Source organism: Ictidomys tridecemlineatus, chromosome 13 (genome assembly GCF_052094955.1).
Source record: "Ictidomys tridecemlineatus isolate mIctTri1 chromosome 13, mIctTri1.hap1, whole genome shotgun sequence".
In the NCBI taxonomy this organism is placed as follows: Eukaryota; Metazoa; Chordata; class Mammalia; order Rodentia; family Sciuridae; genus Ictidomys; species Ictidomys tridecemlineatus.
In genome coordinates, this window is record NC_135489.1 from 23,826,304 (window position 1) to 23,849,744 (window position 23,441).

Sequence of the window (23,441 nt, forward strand, 5' to 3'; positions counted from 1 at the left end):
TGTACTCAACAGTCATCCACATACATTTTAAATGTTAGTAGATATCTTTGTAATTATAAGTTTATTTCATTTAAAAGCGTTAGTGACTTTGGTGATAAAAAAATTAATATTAGGGTGTTTGCTCTTTGCCAGGTTCCAACCTATGCCCTTTGAGTGTATTAACTCATTAATCTTCACAATAACTTAGAAGAAAAGTACAATTATTATTCTATTTTATTGATTAGAAACTGAGACATAGAGAGACTAAATAACTGACCAAGGCCACACAGCTAACAAGCAGCCAAAACAGGATTTGGTCACAGTCTGTGGGTCTGAACCATTGTACTTACGTAAAAGCTTGCAGCTGTTCTGCATTTGCTGAGCCAATGGCTACTACAAACACAACAATGGCGCTATCACAGGAATGGAAAGGGGTTTGTGAATCTAGAAAATTCCAAAGCTTTTGCTCTGGGGTAAATGCCACATTTTTTCTCAATAAACTTTTTATTTTGGAATTATATTAGATTTGCAGAGGAATGGCAAGATGGCACAGCGAGTTCCCACACACTCCTCACGCAGGGTTGGCATTCCCTAATGTCGTCATCTCCTGATCTATTTGCCAAAATTAAGACACCAACACTGGTCCATAACTATGAGCTAAACTCTATATTTGTTTGAATTCACAGTTTTCCCAGTATTTTTTTTTTTTTTTCAGTTCTGGGGATTGAGCCCAGGGGAACTCTGATCACTGAGCTGTTATCCCTAAGCCTTTTACATTTCATTTTGAGCCAGGGTCTTGCTAAGTTGCCTAGACTGGCCTTGCATTTGTGATCCTCTTGCGTCAGTGTCCTGAGCAGCTGGGATTACAGGTGTGTGCCACCACACCCAGCCCATTAACGTTCTTTATTCTGTGTTCCAGACCCAATCCAAGATCCCTCATTGCATTCGATTATCACATCCTCTTCGTTTCCTTAGTCTATGACAGTTTCTCAGACAGCTTGTTTTGCAAGACCTGGACAAGGAATCCTAGTCAGGTATTTTGTAGCATTTCCCTCGCTTTGGTATTTTTATTATTTTTTTCTTCCACAATTAGATTGGAGTCACAGTTTTTTTTTTGGGGGGGGGGGGGAAATACTACAGAAGTAAAACATCCTCATCCCAGCATATCACAATAACCACACTATCAGGGACCTTGACAGTCTGGTGAAGGTGGTGTTTGCCAGATTTCTTCACTGTGCGCAGCCACCTGTAGCTTTCTATGCTCTTAGCAAGTCATTAAATCTGACCACTCAGCAGATATGAATAGAAGTAGACGCAGATTAAATTCCCTCTCTTGGAGATGAGAATATTGACCTGCTATTTGGAATTCTTATGTATGGAAAATGTGTCCCTTCTCCTGCATTCACTCATTTCTTCATCCTTCATTTGCGCTTCGGTGGAGGGTGTGTTTCAAGTCCCCAGTGGATGCCTGCAAGCCCAAATTGTACCAAACTGTCTATATACTATGCTTTTCCCTCTACATATACATCGATGTTAAGGTAAAATTTACAAATGAGATATCGTTAGAGGTTAACAGCGATAACTAATAATATAACAGAACAACTCTAACAGTAGGCTGCCATAAAATTGCCAGCACCACTTCTCTTGCATGTAATTGTAAATAAGTGTTACTTGAACACAAACACTGAGACACTGTGATAGTCAATCTGGTATTGGGATGACCAGTAAGTGCCTGCTGGGAAGGTAGTATACAGAGTGTGGATACGCTGGACAACAGGATAGTTCATGTCTCAGCCAGGATGGTTGGGACAGAGTGGAACTGCTGAAGAGATCATTATCCTACTCAGAACAGCATATCATTTAAAATGTATGAACTGTTTATTTCTGGAATTTTCCACTTAATATTTTTGGACTGCAATCAACCTCAGGTAACTGAAATCATGGAAAATGAAACTGCAAATAAAGGTGGCTGCTATATATCACTGTGGACTTGTGTGTAAATGCCACTTTAAACATTCAGCTTTGCTGCCTCTCCAGACAGCCCTTGGAACACTCTGGCCAGGCTGGTCTGGGTCAGAGTTGCTCCTCACTGTTGCCTACCCAGGCCTGGTTCATGTCCCTTGCACTTGCCCTGCTTGCTAAGCCCAGAGCACCTCTCTATCCAAGTCCTGCCTCTTTCAATGGCCAGTTTAAGACTCTCACTTCTTTAAGAAAGCATTCTCCTGCTGCAACTTTGTTTTCTCTCCCCTTCTTTTTCCTCTTCCTCTCCTCCTTCATAAATTCTGCACCACCAAGTGACGGCTTTATCCCCAACCTGGCACTTAGGTTGCTATCTGATTGTCTCACTTGGCTCCCTCTTAAAATTCTATCACCTCCCTAAGGAAAAAAAGAGGCTATTGTTATTTCATTCTCTTTGTCTTTTTCAAATAGCATGTTTGCAGCAATTCAGTTCATGGACCTGAATATCAGAGGATCAAATTCACACAAAACAGAAAAAAAAAATCAAGAAAGGCCTGGTTAAATTCTGTAAGACACACTATTAAAAGAGAATTTTTATTTCATGACCAATACACACCTTTCCTGTAATTGAGCACTCTACCCTTAAAGACTCAACCAAAAGCTGTCTATTCTTATTCAGGATTGTAAATATCTAACCCTTTTCTTTTGTAAGTTCCATTAGCCAATTTGACCAAGATTTACAATCAAGGAATCAGAGGACTCATTGCACATTGTGCTATTATTAGAAAAGCATGTGTTATGGTTTGAATGTAAGATGTCCCCCAAAAGCTTGTGTGTGAGACAGTGCAAGAGGGTTCAGAGGAGAAATGATCGGGTTAAAAGAGCCTTAACCTTAATCAGTGAATTGATCTCCTAATGGAATTAACTGAGTGGTAACTTCTAAAGGCAGGTGGGGTTTGCCTTTTGGGGTATATATTTTGTATCTAGCTGGTGGAGTCTCTCTCTCTCTCTCTCTCTCTCTCTCTCTCTCTCTCTCTCTCTCTCTCTCTCTCTCTCTCCTTTCTGATCATCATGTGAGCTTCTTCTACCATGATATACAGCTTCCTCTTGAGCCCCAAGGAATGGAGCCCACTTTATGGACTGAGACCTCTGAAACCATGAGCTCCCAAATAAACCTTTCCTCTTCTAAAATTGTTCTTGTCAGGTCTTTTAGTCACAGCAGTGAAATAAAGCTGACTAAAACAGCATGTCTGAGATCTGTCTTAGGAGCATGCACAGGAAGTGGAATTGCTTGGTGCTCCATGTGCCGTCAGAGTGCAATGCTGCAGGATTGCAAGTTCTGGCTTAGAAAGCAAAGTAACAGGAGGGATTCTGAGGTGTACTGTACACCTCTACCTCCACACCATGTGCTGTTACAACAATCTGCTAGTCCTTAGGTCACCCTGCGAATCTTGAAATACAACCTGCCCTGTAAATACCTGGCCTAATGGATTGCCCATCAACATGGAGGGCAGGCCAGTCACCCACACCAGCCTCAAAGGGAGGAGGGTTTCCCAGTGCCCAGCCAATGCCTATTTGGTGTGCTTTGGTGGGGGTGTTGGTGAGAAATGGGTTGTTCTTCTCACTGCTTGGCAAACTTCAAACTGAAGGACCAGCTCAAAGTTGAGCCTCTGGGTTCACTGAATTGTCTCTTTGATAAGAACAGTAGCTTGAGTGAATTGCCCCAGCTCTGGGACTGGCTCCTGAGTGGCCCGATGCTCATTCCTGCAGGGCCTCTCACCTGCAGCTTTTACTCTTTTCAGGGAACTTTCTGATTAGAATTTGCTCATCTCACTCTCCAATGCTCACAGGTGTCACTGAAGGGTCACCTTGGGATGACCATCCAAAGCCATTCTCAGGAGTTATGAGGTCATGGGGACCTCATGAGGAGTTCAAATGAAGTTGCCATCTGTGGACCACGTTCCATCGTACCCTGTGAGCAGAATTGCTAAGAATGTTCCCCTGTGTCTGTCCCAGAGAAGGGCTCCTTTTCTCATGCTCAAGAGCTGGGCAGTGGGCAGTTACAGAGCCACCACTATTCGTAAATTCACAACACTGGTCACATTCTTCATAGTTGGGTTGAACATAAATATAAAACTATTGCATCATGGCCAAGTGTTGCATTGGAACAGAAAATCTATTCCAAATATCTGATGTCAAGTGGCCAAGTGACCTCATCCTGACTGTACCTTTCAAGTTCTAGAAAGTGGACAGAAACTTCCCAGACAACTTTCTAAGCAAACCACCCTAAGTCAAGAGGAAAGAACATGAACTTAGACCTATGAGACAGGAGACTAAAGTCTGCTCCAGGAAACACACTTCTGCCTCCCACCAGTGAGGGACAGAGACCATGAAGTCACTTGGAAGTCCCTCAGAAGCTACTCTCCTGACTCCAAGCCATAAACATCCTTCATGAGCCGATAGTCTCAGCCTTGCATTTGTGGAGTGTGATGGCTAATTTTGTGTGTTATCTGGACTGGACCACTGTGCCCAGATATTGGCTCAAACATTCAATGTATCTATGAGGGTGCTTTTGGATTAAATTGATAGACTATGAGTCCAGCAGAGGACCCTCCGTAATATACATGGGCCTCATTCAGCCAGTTGAAGTCTGAATAGAACAAAGACTGACCTCCCCTGAGCAAGAAAGAATTCCTCCTGCAGACAGCCTCAGAACTCAGACTACAGCTCTTCCCCTGAGCCTCCAGCTGGCCTGCCTCCCTTGCAGATTTTTGGACTCACCAACCCACCTCAGTTATGTGAACCAGTTCTCTAAAATAGATTTCAATCCCTTTCAATAGGCAGATGACAGGTGCATAATAGATGGAGACACAGAACCCCAGCTATTACACAGTTAGCTCCTGTTTTCTTGGAGACCTCGCAGGTTTTGTCCTGGTGGTTTTCCTAAAATGTCAACTGAACTCCTGAGCCCCCAAACACCCATGTTTTGCTCAGAAGCCTCTGATTCATGACTTTAATTCAAAATTATTTCTCTTGTCCCCTAAAAAAATCTCATTTGTTCCAAATCCTACATTTTCTGGTAGTCTTCAGGGCTATTCTGGTTATAGAAAGTAAAACCTCTTTTATTCTTGAATCTCAAATCAAGTCTAGGCTAGTTGTTAATAAGCAAGAGGGGGCTACACATTCTCCAAATCTCTCTTTGAATCTTAAAGCCCTTGGACTCTCGGCCACTTCATGTTCCCACCCCATGCAAAGAGGTGGATGGTATCACTCTGATTCCTCTAGGAGGACCCAGCTGACTCCTCCAAGGGAATGGCATCAATCTCCAGGGTATGAGCACAGCATGGGAACATAAGCTGTGGTGCCAGCCCCAGCTTCTCCAAATCTGATATCAGAGTATATTCGGCTTGTTATCACATTCTCTCCCACTTACCCAGTTTCTTTATCTCTATTCCATTAATTGTGTCTGCTCAGTGTTGTCTCTAGTGCCATAGTCTTTAGCCACTAAGAAATAGCATATCTCACTTTTATTGGGAGCTTATTTTGGGGCAGACATTGTACTTCGGATACATGACCTCATTTAATCTCCACAAGAATCCTACAAGGTGGGCACTATTATTAGACACCAAAGTCACTCCATTCACAAGTGTAGAGCTGGTACAGTTCTGGAACCTCCTTCTCCTACAGCAGTGCCCAAGGAGAAGAGGAAATGCCTTCTCCTAAGTACTGTATCATGGGGGTAGCATGTTGGGATGCTAACTCCCAAGGTGGTGGTATGGGGAGATGAGGCCTTCGCGAAGTGATCGGGTCCTGAAGGTGGAGACCTCGGGAACAAGATCAATGCCCTAAAAAAAAAAAAAAGGATCAATGCCCTTATAAAACAGGCCCCAGAGAAACTCTTTGCCTCTTCTGCCACCTGAGGGTACAGTGAAAAGATAACTGCCACTGGACCAGGGATGCCCTGGAACCTCACCAGCCTGCTTTTCTAATCCCTAGAACTTGGACTTCCCAGGCTTCAGAACTATGAGAAAAGCATTTCTGTTGTTTATAAACCACCTAGCTTACAGTATTGTGTTACAGCTCCCTTGAGGCAGTGAGGAAGCAGCACTTGAGTGCCCAAGGAAGTCCAAAGTTCGATTAGTAATCTGTTCTTCCCTGAAGCTACCACAAGTAAGGGCCCACAGCTCACAGTGGGACTGCTGCTATGATGGCATTGGGAAGGAAATATTTATTTATCTATGTATTTATTTATGGTACTAGGAATTGAACTCCGGGTGGGGGGGTACCACTGAGCCACATCTCCAGCCCCTTTTTATTTTTTGTTTGGAGATAGGGTCTCCCTAAGTTGCTTAGGGTCTCACTAAGTTGCTGAGGCTGATCTTGAACTTGTGATTCTCCTGACTCAGCTTTCTGAGTTACTGGAATTACAGGTGTGCACCGAGCTTGGAGATGTTCTTTTAACATGGAAAGTTAAGTTGGATAATAAGAACAGGGGGAAGCTGGTCGTAGTGATGCTCACCTGTAATCCCAGCAACTCAGGAGGCTGAGGCAGGAGGATCACAAATTCAAGGACAGCCTCAGCAACTTAGTGAGGCCCCAAGCAACTTAGCAAAACCCTTTCTCAAAAAAAAAAAAAAAAAAAAAAGGAGGGGAGGGGGGTAGAGATGTAGCTTGGAGGCAAAGCACCCCTGAGTTCAATCCCCTGTACTAAAAAAAAGAAACAAACAAAAAAGAATGGAGGGAAACAAACTGAAAGAGAACATCTCAGCCTCACCAATTTTGCCTCTGGATTCAGCCCTGCCTAAAATTTGATGTATCCCTAGGCCTCTTGGTTACTTGAACCAATAATTTCACTTTTTAACTTAATCTAGCTTAAGTTAGTTTTCTAACACTGCAGCTAAACAAGTCCTGACCAACCTAGAAATCCTAGGGGACTGCTGGATGGGACCCCCTCCTCTTCTCTCCCACATCTAGGTGCTTTAAAATATCACGCGTTCACAGAAAGTGTGGGGTACAGTAAGAGCAGTAGAGAGGAAGACAATTGTTATGGAAAAGATAGTGTATTCCTCACAGATGCCAAGGGCCCCATGGGGAGCAGTGAGATTGATCACAGGCAGAGGTGGGGGTACTGTGGACAAAAACCTCTATGGTGTTTTCCACGGGAAGGAAAGAAAGGGAATAGAAAGCAGTGGTTAATACTGTTGGTTCCCATCACCGTGTATCAACAGAAATCTTGCCAGAACAACATCACTGAGCAGAATGCTCCAGAAATATCACTCTACTTTAAACACACACATATGTGCATTTCCTCTGAAATATGCATTATTTTAACCTCTGATGTTTAGTAACAGTCAATTGGATTATTTGGTTGACTACCTTGGTCTTAGAAAATCACTTTGCTTCAGAACTAATACTTAGGAACGGGGTAGGAAGAGCACAGGACAAGAATCCAAGTCTGAGCTCTACTTCCCCTTCTCTCTCTCACTGGGTGTGTGATCATGGGCAGGTCACTGTCCTTCCCTCCAACTCAAGGAGGTCTTTTTTGGTTACCTCATTGTAGGGTTAGCCAAATGATCTTCAGGCCTGTCTTAGCCTGAGTTGTTATAACAAAAATACCATGAACTGGTTGATTTATAAACAACATGAATTAATTTTTCACAGTGCTGAGATGAGAAATCCAAGGAGATGGCAGATTCTGTGCTGGGAAAGGGTCCTCTTCCTGGTTCATAGTCAGCAGTCTGCACTGTGTCCTCACATGACAGAAGGGACAATGAGCTCTCTGGGTCCTCTTTTATGAGGACATGTCTCGCCAGCTGCCCACACTGATGAGATGAGGTGGGTTCAAAGAGCTGGCTGCAACATTAAGACAAGAAAACAGAGAAAAAACTCGCAACGCACGGTTCTCAGATCGAGGGTAGGACGGCTCGGTGACCTTAAGCGTCAGCTGGGAAACAGAGTGTGCACCAGACTCTCTTTATTTTTATAGGGTGGACTCACAAAGGAGACGATGGAATGTTCTTCACCAAATAAGGCAGGGATAAGGTTTCAAAGGTGGAGTCTTGCTTCCTGATGTCTTGTGGTCAGCAGATTGATTGACATCTCGGCAAGTCACACCCATCTCAGGTGCTGTATGGGATCACAGGCAGAGCGGGAGGAAAGGCGCACTTGTGTCGCACAGCCCAATCAGCCTGCAATGCCAGACCTGTCCCCTCATATAGCTTCAATGTGCCTGGCTCACACACACACAGCCCACGGGTGGCTCGTGACAGACATTAATCTCATTCCTGAGGGCTCCGCCTTCTTGACCTAGTCACTTTCCAAAGGTCTCTCTTCTAACGGCTCTCACATGGAAGATTGGGTTTCAATGAATGGATCTGGGGGGACAAAAACATTCAGTCCACGGCAATCCTCCATCTAGTTCTTGGCCTCCTGTGACGGCTACTTCTATGAAATTATTACAACATAATTATCCACGTCTCTCCTCAAAAGTTCCCATATTCCCTCTGACTTTTACTCCCTCTGTTACTATTACATCTCCATAGACTGCTGAGTGGGCCAAAATTTTTCTAACTTTGCCAAATGAAATTCACAGACATAGTTTAATAAAACAAAAATGTTAACCTTTTTTTTTTTTTTTAAGAGTTCTTCGCTTTCCTTTGCTGCAGTATTCTCTGGAATGCAGTCTTAACATTATATTTAGATTTGGAACTCCCTACTTTTAAGAATGCATTTGTTAAATATTAGCCTAGAAGTATATGAATTTTCGAAATCGCAGAAATAGAATAATGCTCAAGCCACTGATTGGGTAGTCTCTTTTAGGGAGAGATGGTTCATCATAGAACAAAGGACATCAATCACACCTAATAATGACAATATAAGAAGATGTTTTATTAAATACAAAGCACTACTCCTTACCTATGTCATTTAATCATCAAAACAACACTGTAAAGGAAGTCTTTTTTTAAAAAAAAAAAAGTTTATTTCTGCTAACAAAGAACAGAATTATGACAGTGTAATTTAACAATCCTAATTGTTGTTTCATTTTAAATTTTAAAATCAGGAAACACTTTATTCTTGGAGGACCAGATATGTCAGCTTGGTTTGATTGACTCCATGCCCCCCCCCACCAATATTGTCTCTGTTGAAAAACTGGCTTCACAAAGAAGGTGGCAGCAGGAAAATTTCAGAATCCAAAGCTTAAAAATAAGTCTTGGGCAGTGTGGGGTTATTTTCTGTCTCTGGGGGGGATCATCTGGTGTCTGAGGCCTGGGGACAGAGGCAAAGTTGCCAGTCGCCCACCTAGGAGATGTCACTCTCAGTAGCGTCTGGTGTTCTGACCTGTGCTCGCCCAAGATGATGGTGGGTAAGGAGCAGCAGGTCACAGGGGCCCCCTGACCCTCTGGGAGACAGAGCTCTCCCTGGCAGACCCCAGGGCTGAGGGTCAGCAGCCAGGGGAGAATCAACGACTGTCCCCGCCTGTGGTCCCTGAGGGCCTGGGGCAGGGATGCAGGAGGCAGCCAGTGTCACAAGATGTCCCATCCCCAGCCAGGCCAGGCGCCTGGCTAAGCGAGGAGAAAGACGATATCCCTCCTCAGGGCTTGGCCTGGTCTCACTTCCTCCCCGGCACCTCCTGGAAGGGGAGGAAGTGACACCCAGGGGAAGGCCGGGAAATGAGGCTACCGTCACATTCAAGTTCGGGGTGCGACAGCTCAGTCTGCCTCCCAACAGGCCCCATATTCGGCTCCCCTTCATGGGCCATATCCCTTTATAGGCACAAGGACCCAGAAGTTCCAGGGACACGTCCATGTTTAAGCCCTCGGATCCGGAAGTTCCTCAGGCTCACGTCCATGTTTAAGCCCCAGGATCCGGAAGTTCAATAGGTGCATGTCCATATTTAGGACCCCGGATCCGGAAGTTCCTCGGGTGCACATCCATGTTTAGGCCGTAGCATCTGGAAGTACCTCAGGCGTCCATATTTAGGCCCCTGGATCCGGAGGTTCCTCGGGTGCATGTCAATGTTCAGGCCACCAGATCCGGAAGTTCTTCAGGTGCATGTCCATGTTTAAGCCCCAGGATCCGGAAAGGAAGTCTTTTTGACTCCGATCTGCAGGTAAGGAAACTGAGGCTCATGAAGTTTGACATCTCAAGATTGTTTAAGAAGATTGATGTATTTTCCAGAACGCTGGAAGAAAATCCAGATTACAAGTTCCTTGGAACTTCAATAAATACTTATTGCTAACAGTGACACTGTTGAGACCATAAGATGGACTGTCTGACTTCAAATCATGATGATGTTGGTGATGATATTGTGAGTTGGAAAAGTTAGATGAAAACACAGGGGCTGGGGATAGAGCTCAGTTGGTAGAGTGCTTGCTTCACATGCATAAAGCCCTGGGTTCAATCCCCAGCACCAAAAAAAAAGATGAAAACAAAATCTTTTTAAACATTCACTTTGGGAATTTGCCTTGAGAAACTTTCAGTAATTTATTCATAATTAGGAAAAATTGAATTGTGAAGCTGGGCATGGTGGCACACACCTGTGATCACAGCAACTCAGGAGGCTGAGGCAGGATTGTTAAGTTCAAGGCCAGCCTCAGCAACTTAGCAAGACCTTGTCTCAAAATAAAAACTAAGGACTGGGGATAAAGCTCGGTGATAAAGTGTCAGTGGGTTCAATCCCCAGTAACACATAACAGAAAAAAAAAAAAGGAATTGTGAGGAGGAGCGTAATTATCTCTTTATTCTTGTGTTTGACAAACCCAGATCATCCTGTGACTAGTGACCCAAGAGCACTGCCCATTAGTCTCCTGGAAAGAAAACCCAACTGCTCATGCAAAGTGGCCCAGTGAATCCCACCAGGCGACCTGGAAAATACTCAAACTGGTTTTCTAGTCTACACCTGTCTTGACTCTGCCTTTACATCTAACAAATGCTTCAGATTTAGACTCTCTGAAGAGTGACCGGTCGTTCCATCCCAGTCCCTGAGACCCATGTGGGAGGAAAGAGAGCGGGACTAGGGGTCTGAGGATGGAAAGTGCTTTCCCTCGTGATCTCACTGGGGATCCAGAAGCTGAGACGTCCACCGCCTGCCTTTGGATCTCCAGCTTCCTGCAGGGCGGTGCCCCAGCTGTTGGCTTCAGTAGCCGACTCTTCTCATCCCCTCCTATTCTACTATATAAACTCTGACATGGTCAGAAAGCGCCGGAGTGCCTCGGCCTCTCTTCCCTTCTCCTTACCCCAATTCAATCTAAATGAAGATTCTGCTTCTCTTTGGAAAAGGAAGGATCTCCTTGGTTACCAGCCAATCCAGGGGTGCTTAACCATTGAGCCACATCCCCAGCCCTTTTTATATTTTGTTTTGAGACAGGGTCTCACTGAGTTGCTTAGGGCCTCGCTATAAGTTGCTGAGGCTGGCTTTGAACATGCTCTTGCCTCAGCCTCCCGAGCATCTGGGATTACAGGTATGCGCCACTGCGCCCAGCTTTAGCCAACCACTTAAGTATTCACTGCGTTTGCATTTCGCATTTCATGAGCACAATGGGCTCATCCCACACCCAGCAGGGGCATGAGCCATCCAGCAGAGTGGTCTTGGGCAAGAGGCTGCTGCTTCCCTGGCTCTGCGCAGGATGACTCAGGGAAAACAGCAGCAAGGGGAGGTTCTGAAAAAACCTTCCCAGGACAGAAGCTGCCCAGAGAGAGGGGTCCTGCCACCCGCCCACAGCCCTTGTCTGACCAACAGCTTTCCTCTCCCTCCTCCACCCACTACCATGTCACCCTGCGCGGAGGACAGAGCTGAGTGGAACAGCTGACTGGGGAACATGGCCCAAGTTCACTGCTCATCCTCAGCACCCCGTGTTCTCCAGCGCCCTCGCCAGGGAGCCCTGCTTCTAGTCTGCACTTGTCAGAGAAGGCAATTTTGCACCACCCCTACCCAAGGGGACATTTGGCAGTGTCTGGAGACACTTTTGGTTTTCCCCCCAGGAAGAAAGGAGGGCTACAAACACCTAGTAGGTAGAAGCCAGGGTGCCTCTAGACATCCCATAATACCCAGGACAGACTTAACATCAAAGCATTATTAGTCCCAAACTCAGTAGCGCTGATGCTGAGAACCCCCGCGTGCAGCCCAACTCGTCATCTTATCATAGAAAAGCTAAGCATTCGGCTTGTGAACACTCTCCTCAGGACCAGGCCCACTGCTCGGGATAGTAAATTATCGTGGTGTATTTATTGAGCACTTGCTGTGTACCACACACTATTCCAAGTCCTTTGCATAGTAGATGCATTTAATTCTCAACAACTGTCCCCGAGATGGGTTTCATGCATTTCACAGATAAAGGAACTGAGGCAAAGAATGTCCCGAGTCTCCCACCTGAGGTCACCTGGCTCATCAGTGGTGAGGCTGGAGGACAATGGCAGGCAGTCTGGCTCTCTCCAGGGTGTGTCTAGGCCACCAGTCATTGCAGGGTAGGGCTAGGATCCTGTACCAGTCCCTCTGACCCAGGGCTCAGCAAGAAGCAGCGAGGATGCGGGATTTGCAGTATTGGTCCTCTGAAGTCCTTTTTTTTTTTTTTTTCTCATCCACATTCCAGCTTTATTTTCTTATTTTTTGAGCTACATAGTTTTTGTTTTTCTCCTAGGGATTGATTTCTCCATTTCTTATTGGACCCTACATTTCTATAGTTAGTTACGATTTCCAGAACATATTATCACCCTCTATTTTCATCTCATTTTAAAAACCACCCTTTGAAGCTAACAGGGAACTTTGCAGAGAAAGAAAGGAAGAGTGAGGTCATTGGGCAGGTCAAGCGTCCAGAGCCAGCACAGCAGCCTTGGCATGGCATGTGTCCCAGAGCTTCGTCTCTTTCCTGGGACGATGCTGCCAGCTCCATTCACACCAGCTCAGATCTGGAGTAAGCCAGGAAGCCAGGTCCTCATCCTTGGAGCCTCTGAGAGGGGGACTCCTTCCTCACATTCCAATTGTGTTACACGTGTCATTAACCTCCAACAGAAGCATAAATCTGGGCGTGATTAAATAAAATGTATTTATTTAGTCTTTGACAGTGGGATGATGCAATCTAAAATTCCCAGGCATCCTCCTAGCTTCTGCATTGCTTCATCTGTCTCCCACCCAGCTCCTTGCTTCACTTTCTCGATGAAGATTATGTTATGCTGTTGTCATTGATGGTGTTTTGTTTTAGTTTTTCAAAAAATGAGCTGAGCTGGGTTGTCTGCCTGCCAGCTGGTTCCCCCACCCCACTCAAAAACCACACCGTTCTTCATACCCTCTGTGTACCCTCAGGCTCCATATTGAACTGGTCCAGTCTACGGTTCCCATCTTCTCTCAGCAGAAAGGATTGCCAGTATCTGGATGAGACTCAGTTGTTTAAGCAACATTAAAAACAAGGTGCAGTGTCGCATACCTGTAATCCCAGCAGCTCAGGAGGCTGAGATAGGAGGATCATGAGTTCAAAGCCAGTCTCAGCAACTGAGCAAGGCCCTTCGCAACTCAGCAAAACCCTGTCTCTACAGTAAAAAAGAAGGCTTTTTAAAAAACATATATATATATGAGCTGGGGATGTGGCTCCGTGGTTAAACACCCCTGGGAGTCGTGGATGGTGGCTGCTCCTGCCAGACCCATATGTTTCCTCCTGATCTCCCCGACTTTGTCCTGGGCCCCTCACGGACACATGATGTAGATGGAAGCCCAAGGCTGTGCCCAGGGCTATATGAATCCTGCAAGAAATAGAGGGCAGAGGGTGATGTTCTGGGTAGAAGACAAGACAGAAAGAGAGGGCCAGCACCTCACCAGGGCCTGAGCAACACCATGGGTGCCTGGAACTACAGAAATGGGGAGCGCCGAGAGTGGAAATATTTCATCTTAATCCCCCCACTGTGTGATGGAGCAATAAAATTCCCCTCATCTAAATCCCTGAATTGCTGACGAAACTCTCCAGGACGATGCACACAGCTTCTCTGAGGGGCGGAGTGGGCGTTGGGGGCCGAGGCAGAGACAAGGAAGATCTGGAGAGCTCAGAAGAAGCTCCTCAAAATCCCCGAGGAAACTGGAGCCAGAGGTGACTCAAGAGTTCAGGAATGGTGGGGAGGGACGGAGACCTCTCGAGATGGGATCTTGTCAAGGGGTGGAGAGCTCTTGCCTGGCCGCACGTTGTACAGACCCCTGCCAGGTTCTGTTCTCTGTGACCTGTCCCAGCACCAGGCCTTGACCACATGTAGGCCCTGGAGGTTGTGGCCAGAGGTGGGGTAGGATGGGAGGGGGATGTGGGGCAGGAACATGGAGGGGAGAACTTCTCTTCATCAAGAACTGGGGACACTCGGTCAGTTCTGCACTAGGAGTGAAGGCCAGGCAGGAGGCCTGGGGGGGAGGAGAGCTTTCCCATAACACTCTTCCCAGAAACTTCTAGACATTCCCTTGGATTTAGCACAGGCAAAGGTTTTTGAAAATCTAGCAGTTCTGCTTCTAGAAATCTATCTTAAGAAATAATCAGAGGTACATGTAAATATACATCAAGAATTCCAAAAAAAAAAAAAAGCCATCAAGCCGTCATTAATAGTTACATTTTTTTGGAAAATAATCAGATAAACATTAACAGGATTCAAGAAGTTACAGATGGATTACAATGTAGTCATTAAAAACCTGGTGTCGAAAGTCTGCTTTGACTTATGGAGACCCTGTTTCAAAATAAAAAATAAAAAGGGTTCAGTGTTAAGTGCCCCTGGTACACTCGCCAGCACCAACCCCCGCCCCCCCCCCAAAAAAAACAACGAAAAAAACAAAACTGCTTTGTGGAAAATCCTGCGCCCTCTCTCCTCCCCCTGGTGTCTGTGGATAGAGGGAGTCAGTGCTCTCCCCTGTGGGAGGACCACCCCTCTCTCCAGGAGCCAATGTTCAAAATTCAGGTCAGTTCAATTCAATGTTTAATTTCTTAGCACTTAGAAACCACTTATGATCCTGTGATCAGAAAGGCACAGTTGATTCATCCATCCATTCATTTACCCATCTTTATAGTTATTCTTTTTTGTTTATTTCTTCATTCTTGTTAAAAACATAAGCAACAAGTACTTGAGCATCTATAGGTAGACACCAGGCTACCCGGACTCTAAGGAGCTAGAAGTGACCAACCTCATGAGACACGTGGTCTGCTGAGGACGCCGGTAAACACAGCCACGTGACAGTAAAGGGCAGGACCAACATGGCCCATTCCTGCCACACACAGGTACGCACACTTGCATACACATGCACTTCTAGAGCCTGGCTTGGAGCCTGGCCTATAGCAAGCTAGATTAGCCAGAGGGGGGTGAGCTACTTTTTCTCTCAACAATTCTGATACAAAATACATTTTTTTTGCCACACCAACCAATTCACCAATTCTTTGGACGGCAACAAGGTATCCTAGAGCAGGTCAATTCTGACTTTAATTCCTAGAGTTAGCATAGACCCCACAGGCTTAGGGCTCAGTCCCACTCTGTCTCTCCAGATGCCACTCACAGGTCCCAGATTTCCTTCTGATCCACTGGCTACAACTCAGAGTTCCCATGGCCCTCTCCTTGGTTTTGACAGTTTGCTAGAAGAGCTCTCAGGACTCAGGAAGACACTTTTCTTACATTTACTGGTTTATTTTAAATGTTACAACCCAGGAACCCCCGGATGGAAGAGATGCAGAGGGCAAAGGACAGAGGAGGACCTCAGAGCCGCCACGCCCTCCTCAGGGGCTCCGCCTCCCAGTATCTCCTTGTGATCCAACCCAAAAGCTCTCTGAACGCTGGGGAGGGGGGCGGTTTATGCACTTCATTCTGCAGATGTGATGGATGGGGTCACTGGCCAGTGGTGATGAAGCCAATCTCCAATCCTTTCAAACCTCCCTGAAGGTCAAAACTGGAACCCTCAGCTCCAACCCTCTAACCATGGCTTGCTCTTCCTCCAGACCAGCCCTTATCCTGAAGCTCTCTAGGGGCCCACCAAGAATGGCCTCATTAGAACAAAAGACCATCCTATAACCTAGGAAATCCCAAAGGATTTAGGAGATTTGTGCCAGGAACTAGGAGGGAAAGACCAACTATTTGTTTTTCATATCACAGGGACCTTTTATAGTTTAAGTCAACCAGTAATGAATAAAAACATTTCAATATAGTATCCAGCAGTCATTAGGCTAAGAGCTTGCCTCTCAGTGTGAAAGTCCTGCATGGACACAAGTAAAGACACAGAAATAAAGGACAGAGGCTCAGCCGGGCTGGACCTTGACCTTCAGGTTGGGATGATGGGAAAATAAAAGGTGACGGTTGGGCAGGGTCAAGGTCAAGAAGGAGGTTTTCTCCTACACCAGAAGATAGTTGAACTTCATCCTGAGAACAGAGGTGTCCCGTGGAAGGTTGACACCATCAGATCTGTGACTTGGAATGGCGTCTCTGCCTGCAGCAGAAGGAACAGGTGGGGAGAGGGAGTAGAGGAAACGTGGAGGCAGGGTACCCCATTAGTGGAGGCAGGTTCTCACGGAAAGGCCGAAGCCTGGACTAGGCCAGTGCCAGCGGAGTTGGTGAAAAGCAGACTTTGGTTTCTAATACCAGTCTCCAAAATGATGAGCCAGGGCTCCTTAGAGTCGTGGGGACTGGGGCAAAATGAGCCTAGAGAAACTTGTAGTTCCAGAAAGCAAGGAAGTGCTACACACACACACACACACACACACACAGATATCTCCAAGGGATAGAAGAGCCAACTGAAGAGCTCCCCATGGCCAAAGCTAGAACAATTTGAGGTGCTAAATAAAATAGGGTTGGATTATAACCCAAAGTGCAAATTAAATATCCATGGGTCTGTGCTGATACAAATAAATATTTAAGGCAATATATGAGGGAGAAGAGATAAATGTCCTGTGCAGAAGAATTCCAAGTAAGCGATCCAGCCTCAGGGCTCCCCACTCCCTACGTGGGAGCTACATAGTGACTTCCTTCCAGTCAATACAGAACACAAAAGCAGAAAACTCAGCAACCTGACAGTGGAGTGTCTCAGCCAGGTGATCAAGGTCAGTGACACCTGTGATCCATGACGTTGACCGTATTCGCCCTCGATGTGATGTGATGAAGTGTTTTCAAAGAGGAAAGACTTCGGGGATGGGGTTGTGGCTCAGTAGTACAGCGCTCACCTAGAATGCATGAGGCACTGGGTTCGATCCTCAGCACCACATAAATATAAGGTAAAGATATTGTATCCACCTAAAGAATAAATATTATAATAAAAGAGGAAAGATTTCATCTATTTGATAAATATTAATGCATTTGGACTATGCGCTCATTTGAAAAATAATGAGCACCTGCTGTGCACCAGGCTATGGTCTAAGGGCTGGGATTCGTCCTACTGGAGGGAGACAGCAATAATGACCAAGCCGACGTGCAACGTTTCAGCTATCTGATGGCTATGAGAAAAGCAAGCAGGTAAGAGCACCTCAAGGCCGGGTGTTTCTTTATCAATAGCAGCTGTAAAGGCCTCTCTAGTAGGGAGCGTGTGAGCAGGAACCTTAAGGAAATGTATGAGTCAGCCTCCAGTCACTGGCGGAAGAGCATCCAAGGTGGAGGCCTGGGTGGTTACAGCCTCTGCGGTGGCCCTCGGGAATCCCTGCCTCCTGGCATCTGTGCCTTGCACGTTACCCTCTCTCTCTGAGCCGTGGATAGCTCTGTGTGGTCAACGAGTACATCAGAAGTGATGATGGACTCCAGACCAGGGTCTGCCCCTAGAGGCGGAAAAGGGCAGTTTCGGGATACTTCGGAGGCAGAGCCAAGTCTGCTGCGGTGGGGAAGGAGAGTCCAGAACGGCTCCAATGTGTTCAGCCTGGACAGCTGTTGGAATGAAGCTGCCATTTTCTGGGAAAGGGTGAAGTTCATTCTGTGACTTGAACAAGTAAATGGGAGAGGGAACAATGATGGTGAAGAGGGACAACCAAGAGCATCAGGCTGCTGAGACAGGGACCTGCCCCTGGCCTGGGTGGGTGTGTGCTCTTCATCCTTCAGAACATGGGACATCCACTGGGGGTCCCTGAAGCTGCTCCTGGCCCCATCCCTTTCCCGCTGGTGTGTGTGTTTGTTACACCATCTAGTCTCTTTGCTTTGATGCCACAGGTAACATTGGCCAGGAAGACCTTGGAAATCAGAAAGCCAGTGTGTCACCCAAGTGATGACCGTTTGTGAGAACCTGGGGGTCTCCTCTCTTCTTTGCTCTTAGGAGGAACTAGACATTCAGATGTTTGCGTGAAATCATTCAGTCTTTAAATATTGCTATGCAATTCAGGTTTGTGTTTTGTTTTGTTTCTTAACTATTACTTAGACCACAAAACACAACAGTGTCCTGTAGGGAACCTGGGGACCCTACTCTGCAGTCTTGGCTTTGGGTCACAATCTGCACGTCCTTAGTGGCTCACATTCCTTGCCAGTAAGGTGAAGTTTGAGCACGTCCTCTGTTTGCCTCACTGTCACCATGAGGCCAAGGAATGTGTTCAAGAATGAGACTGGAGGAGCCGAGGCGCTGAGGAGGCCAGGGAGCCTTCAACACAGGGGTGAGATCAGAAGCGGGTAGGATCCCGCCCCCTGGAGGTTCATAAACTACAGGAGCCGCCAAAGCAGAGCGGGTGGGCGTCACTGCTGTCATCGCAGTGATCGCACCTGAGGTGCAGCATCCTTTCATTCATCTTTGTTGACACCACCAATAGCCCAAGCCTCTGCTCCGAGTGTGACTCAGGCAGCTCATTACTCAGTAATTTATTTAGTAAACACTCACTCCTTTATTTCCCATGGCACCTAACCTCACCTGGATTGAGGTAGATGATCTACAAGTACCCGCTGTGGGTGAGGCTAGTAATTTATGCCCTTCTTAATTCCACCAGGACTTTCTCCTTTGGTGACAATTACATGCACTGTGTTGCCCCAGGCGCCGTGGAAAGTACCCAGCCTCATCTGCAGCCAGGGGAGCACCCGTGTGGGAAGAGATCGGCCCACAGAGTGCTTGGCGGGAGAGAATCCTGAGAGCCAAGGAGTTCCCCAAGAGCCACAGAACCCAGGAGGCCAGGAGAGCCTTCAACAAAGAGGTACGACCGGAAGTGGGCTTTTAAGAACAGTAGGATTCAGCTCAGGGGAGAGAAAAAGAGGGCCACTAGGTGCAAACTGTCATCCTGTTTGCCCAAGACGCAGGGGTTTCTCAGGATGTGGGATTTTTAAATACTAGAACCATCACAGTTGAGAGCAATCCAGGATTGCTCTAAAAGTAGAATGATGATAATGATTGCAAACATAGAAAACCAGACAGCCTGGCTGTGTGATCTTAGACAAGTTACTTAACCTGTCTGAGCCTTGGTTTTCTTAGCTATAAAATGAGTTTTCATCCTTAAAACTCACCTTGTGGAGTGGTTTTAAGGATTAAATGAGAAAATATTCAATAAATGGGAGCCGTCAGCATCAGTGTCATTCCTGGCAGAGGGAGCACTTACGTTTCTCGGATATTCCCTGCACATTGTGTTTGTCCCTCTGTGGCTGGACTCCCAAGACCAAGCAGCTGCTCCCATGGTGATGACTACGTGACCTGCTCCTCCTGGGGAGGGTGATTCTGGCCTGTTTTCTGAAGCTGGATGTGACACACAAAAGGTCTTGGAACATTGTAACCAATTAAAGATCTGAAACAAGGAGTCGGGCACCGCGTGGAACAGTGACCGGCACATAATCGATGTCCACCTTCGTGACCAGGGCTGTGGGCAGGGGCTGCAGAGTCCCACCTGCTGCCCTGGATGCCCATACACGTTAAGACCCCAGGCAGCATCTTGACTCCCCCTGAGTTAAAAGCCAAGGAACAACTCAGCAGGGACAGCCGGCAGGCCCTACAAAGCAGGTCACTGTGTCCCCATGAATCTCCTCCCCTCCCTGTCCCAATATGGGGAGAGCGTCCGCCTGCGCAGCTTCCTGGCACCCCACCCACCATGTTTTATCCCATCCTTTACAACTGAAGGCTTTTGGAGTGACTTCTTCCTTTTATGAACATGATATAGCTTTGCTGAAAATGAATTTAGAATCCAACTGTGAAAAGATAGAAAAGTAAAAATCTCCTTTACAATTTTACCAGTGGGAATAACCATCAAAAGAACTCGGTGTCTTTCCTTCCAGATATAAACGGACAGGCAGACAGACAGACAGACACTGTGCCATCCATTCCTCCCTTCTATCTTACTAACAAAACTTCAGTATTTTATCCAAATGAAAGTTCCCTAGTTCCCATTTCCCTTATAGCTACAGATGGCCAGGAGACAGGGTCTGACCCCAGAATCCCAAGCACTTGTTTACTGGAAATTTCTCAAAGAGTTATTTTTTTCCTTATTTAAACACTTCCCTTTCTCCTTTTGTTCCCCCCATCCCCAACCCCACCACTTGCCTGGAATAATTTAAACAGTTTGTAATTTGGGGAAATACTATGTTATGCTAGACATCCTTGTAGCTCATGCTGCACACATTGATGGTGATTCCAACAGAATGAATTTCTAGAAATGAGAATTACTGAAACAAAAGATATGCAAAAACTTCCACACTTCTGATTGCCAAATTCCTTCAGGAATGGATGTAACTATTTAGATTCCCATCAGTAGAAATCTGATGGATTTCCTCCTCCACCCTCATACATGACCTTGCTAAATCTTTGCCAGTTTAATGGCGAGAAATTACGTCATAAAGACTTACATTTGTAGTAGTGTGACCATGAAGAAAAGCTTCTGCTGTGAAAACACCTAGAAATGCCAGCTAAGAGACAATGAGCATCCTTGTAAATTAACTGAGCTTTTAAGAAAGGGAAATCTTGCAGCCAAGAAGCCTTAGAAGTAGGAGCTGTTGCTGCGGCTGCCCCAGGAGGGTTGCCAATCCAGGTACCCAAAGAGCTTCAGATATAAAGGCCATCAACAGGAAGAAGAGCTGAGGCCTCAGGCGAGGTCAAGCATGAACCGGAACTGTTATTCTCACAGGGAGCCAAGATTTTCCAAGGTTTGACCTCTGGATAAAAATGGTGATAGGGATGGGGGATGGGGCATGCTCACTTGTAAAGAGAGATTATAAAATAATTTCTCCAACTTGATCAGAGCTCTGGGTAGAAAATATATCTTCCCTGTTAATTAATAATGAGGGTCACACCTTTGTTTAGACTTGAGATTCAAATCTATACATCAGAGGCTGAGAGTAAAGTTCAGTGGTAGAGCAAGAGTCAGCAAAAACCACACACCCAGATTTAGACTCCCAATCTCTTCAAACAATGCAATCATCGAATGCATACCAGGGGACCATTTGAATTTCCAGGACACATTTTCTTTTTTTTTTTTTTCTTTTCTTTTTTTTTAAAGAGAGAGAGAGAGAGAGAGAGAGAGAGAGAGAATTTTTTTTAAAATAGTTTTTAGTTTTCAGCAGACACAACATCTTTATTTTTATGTGATGCTGAGGATCTAACCCAGTGCCGCGCGTGTGCCAGGCGAGCACACTACCGCTTGAGCCACATCCCCAGCCCCAAGGACACATTTTCTTAAGGTAAAATACCAGATTCTGTCAATGACAAGTTACTATTCAATGCTTTTTTAAATCAATGTCTCTTGTTCTATTTTCTTTTCTCTCCTTGGGGATAAAACCCAAGGCCTCACACATGATAGACAAGTGTTCTATCACTGACCTCATTCCCATGGATAATCAATGACTTAGTAAAAGACACACATGGTCAAATTTATAGTTAATATGTAACTTAAGGAGACTGTAAATCCCTCGAATGCTGGTATTGTATGTTTAGTAACATTTCAAAAGGATGGAAAGATAAGCAAAAATAACCAGATGAAATGTAATAGAAACAAAATTAATTTCTGCTATGTAAAAATAATCCACTGCAAAGTACAGAATAGAGGTAGGTGACTGGCAGTTATTCAGGTGAAAGGAGGGAAGAGTGGGAAGATGTATGAGGGAGGGGAGAGAAGTGTCACAGCTACTTTTTAATTGAGGTATCATTCACATGGCATCAGTGTGGCATGCAATTTTTAGTATATTCACTCGACTGAACCATCAGCTCTTTGTAGTTCCAGAAAATTTTTCATCCACCTAAAAAGAAACACCTGAGTTATGAGCAGACACTCCCCAGACCCTCCACCCTCAGCCCTTGGCCACGACATTGTCTCTGTGGATTTGCCTATTCTGGGCATTACATATAAATAGAAAATGTCTCATTTCTAGCTCCACTCAGCATGTTTTCGAGGTTCATCATCCTATTGCAGCATGTAGCAGCACTTCATTCCTTTTTTATGGCCAAATAACCTCCATCAGATGGACCAGCCCCTTTGACTATCCATTCATCAGCAGATGGTTTATGTCTACTTTCTGGCCATGATGAATCATGGTGGTGTGAACAACTGGGCACAGATTTTTGTGGAGTTTGTCTTTTTAACCCTCTTGGTAGTAGCCTCTAAAGCACACAAGTGTTTGATTTTGATGATGTTTTACCTAATTTTTTCTCTTGTGCTTTCAGTGCTTACCCCAGGGTCATGCAGAGTGGCCCCTGTGTTGAGTCTTGTCGTTTTTAGCTCCTACCTTTAAGTCTTCCGTCCATTTTGAGATAATCTTTGTAGATTGTATAGGAGGATCCAACTTCATCCTTTGACATGTGATATCCAAAGGTCCCAGCACCATTTGTTGAAAGATAAAATAATTTCCCCATGGAACTTTCTTGGCACTTGAAAGTTATATTGGAAGTGACAGCCAGAGGAAGAGCCAGAGCCATGGAAATTGGGGACTCTTCCACCTCTATCCGTGGAGTACCAACGTCCCTCTGAGATTGATATGCCTGGTGGCTCTTCTGCTATTAGGGGCAGCTCTGTCAGTTCTGCAGACTTTTGGGCTGGGCCTGGGTATAAGAGGCAGTCATGCTTTAATGGCTTTGTACACACAGAGCTGAAGCAGAATCACTGGGCATTTGTTTCCCATAAACAACTAAAATGCTAGGAAACGCCTTCATTTCACCATACAGCTGACCTTTCCCTGAAAGCAGCTGTTCCCCTCTGGAGGACCTCAGCAGAGCCTGGGCCCAGGCCACATTGAGCAGGACACAGCAGGGAACCAAGACACCCACTTCAGCAAAATGACCACTGGCTCCGACAAAGCCACATGGCTGCCAGGTACTGGATGTACTTGGTGCTCCTGTCTTACGGGTCTTATCCCTTGTCAGAACCACTGATTTGCAAAATTCAAGTCTCCGTGGGTTGCCTTGAATAGGATTGATCACCAAGGTCTCCCCATTTTTTGTCCCAATTTTGTAAACAAAATTCCCCATTTAGTCTACAGCTTTACTATGGTATTAGCCAAACTGAATGGTAATCATTTTAACAGCTAATATATACTGAGAATTTATTAAAAGCTCAGCATCGATCTAAGCACATCACTCCTTCTGTGTTCAAGTATTTGTTTGTGCCCATTTGACAGATGAAGAAACGGCATGCTCA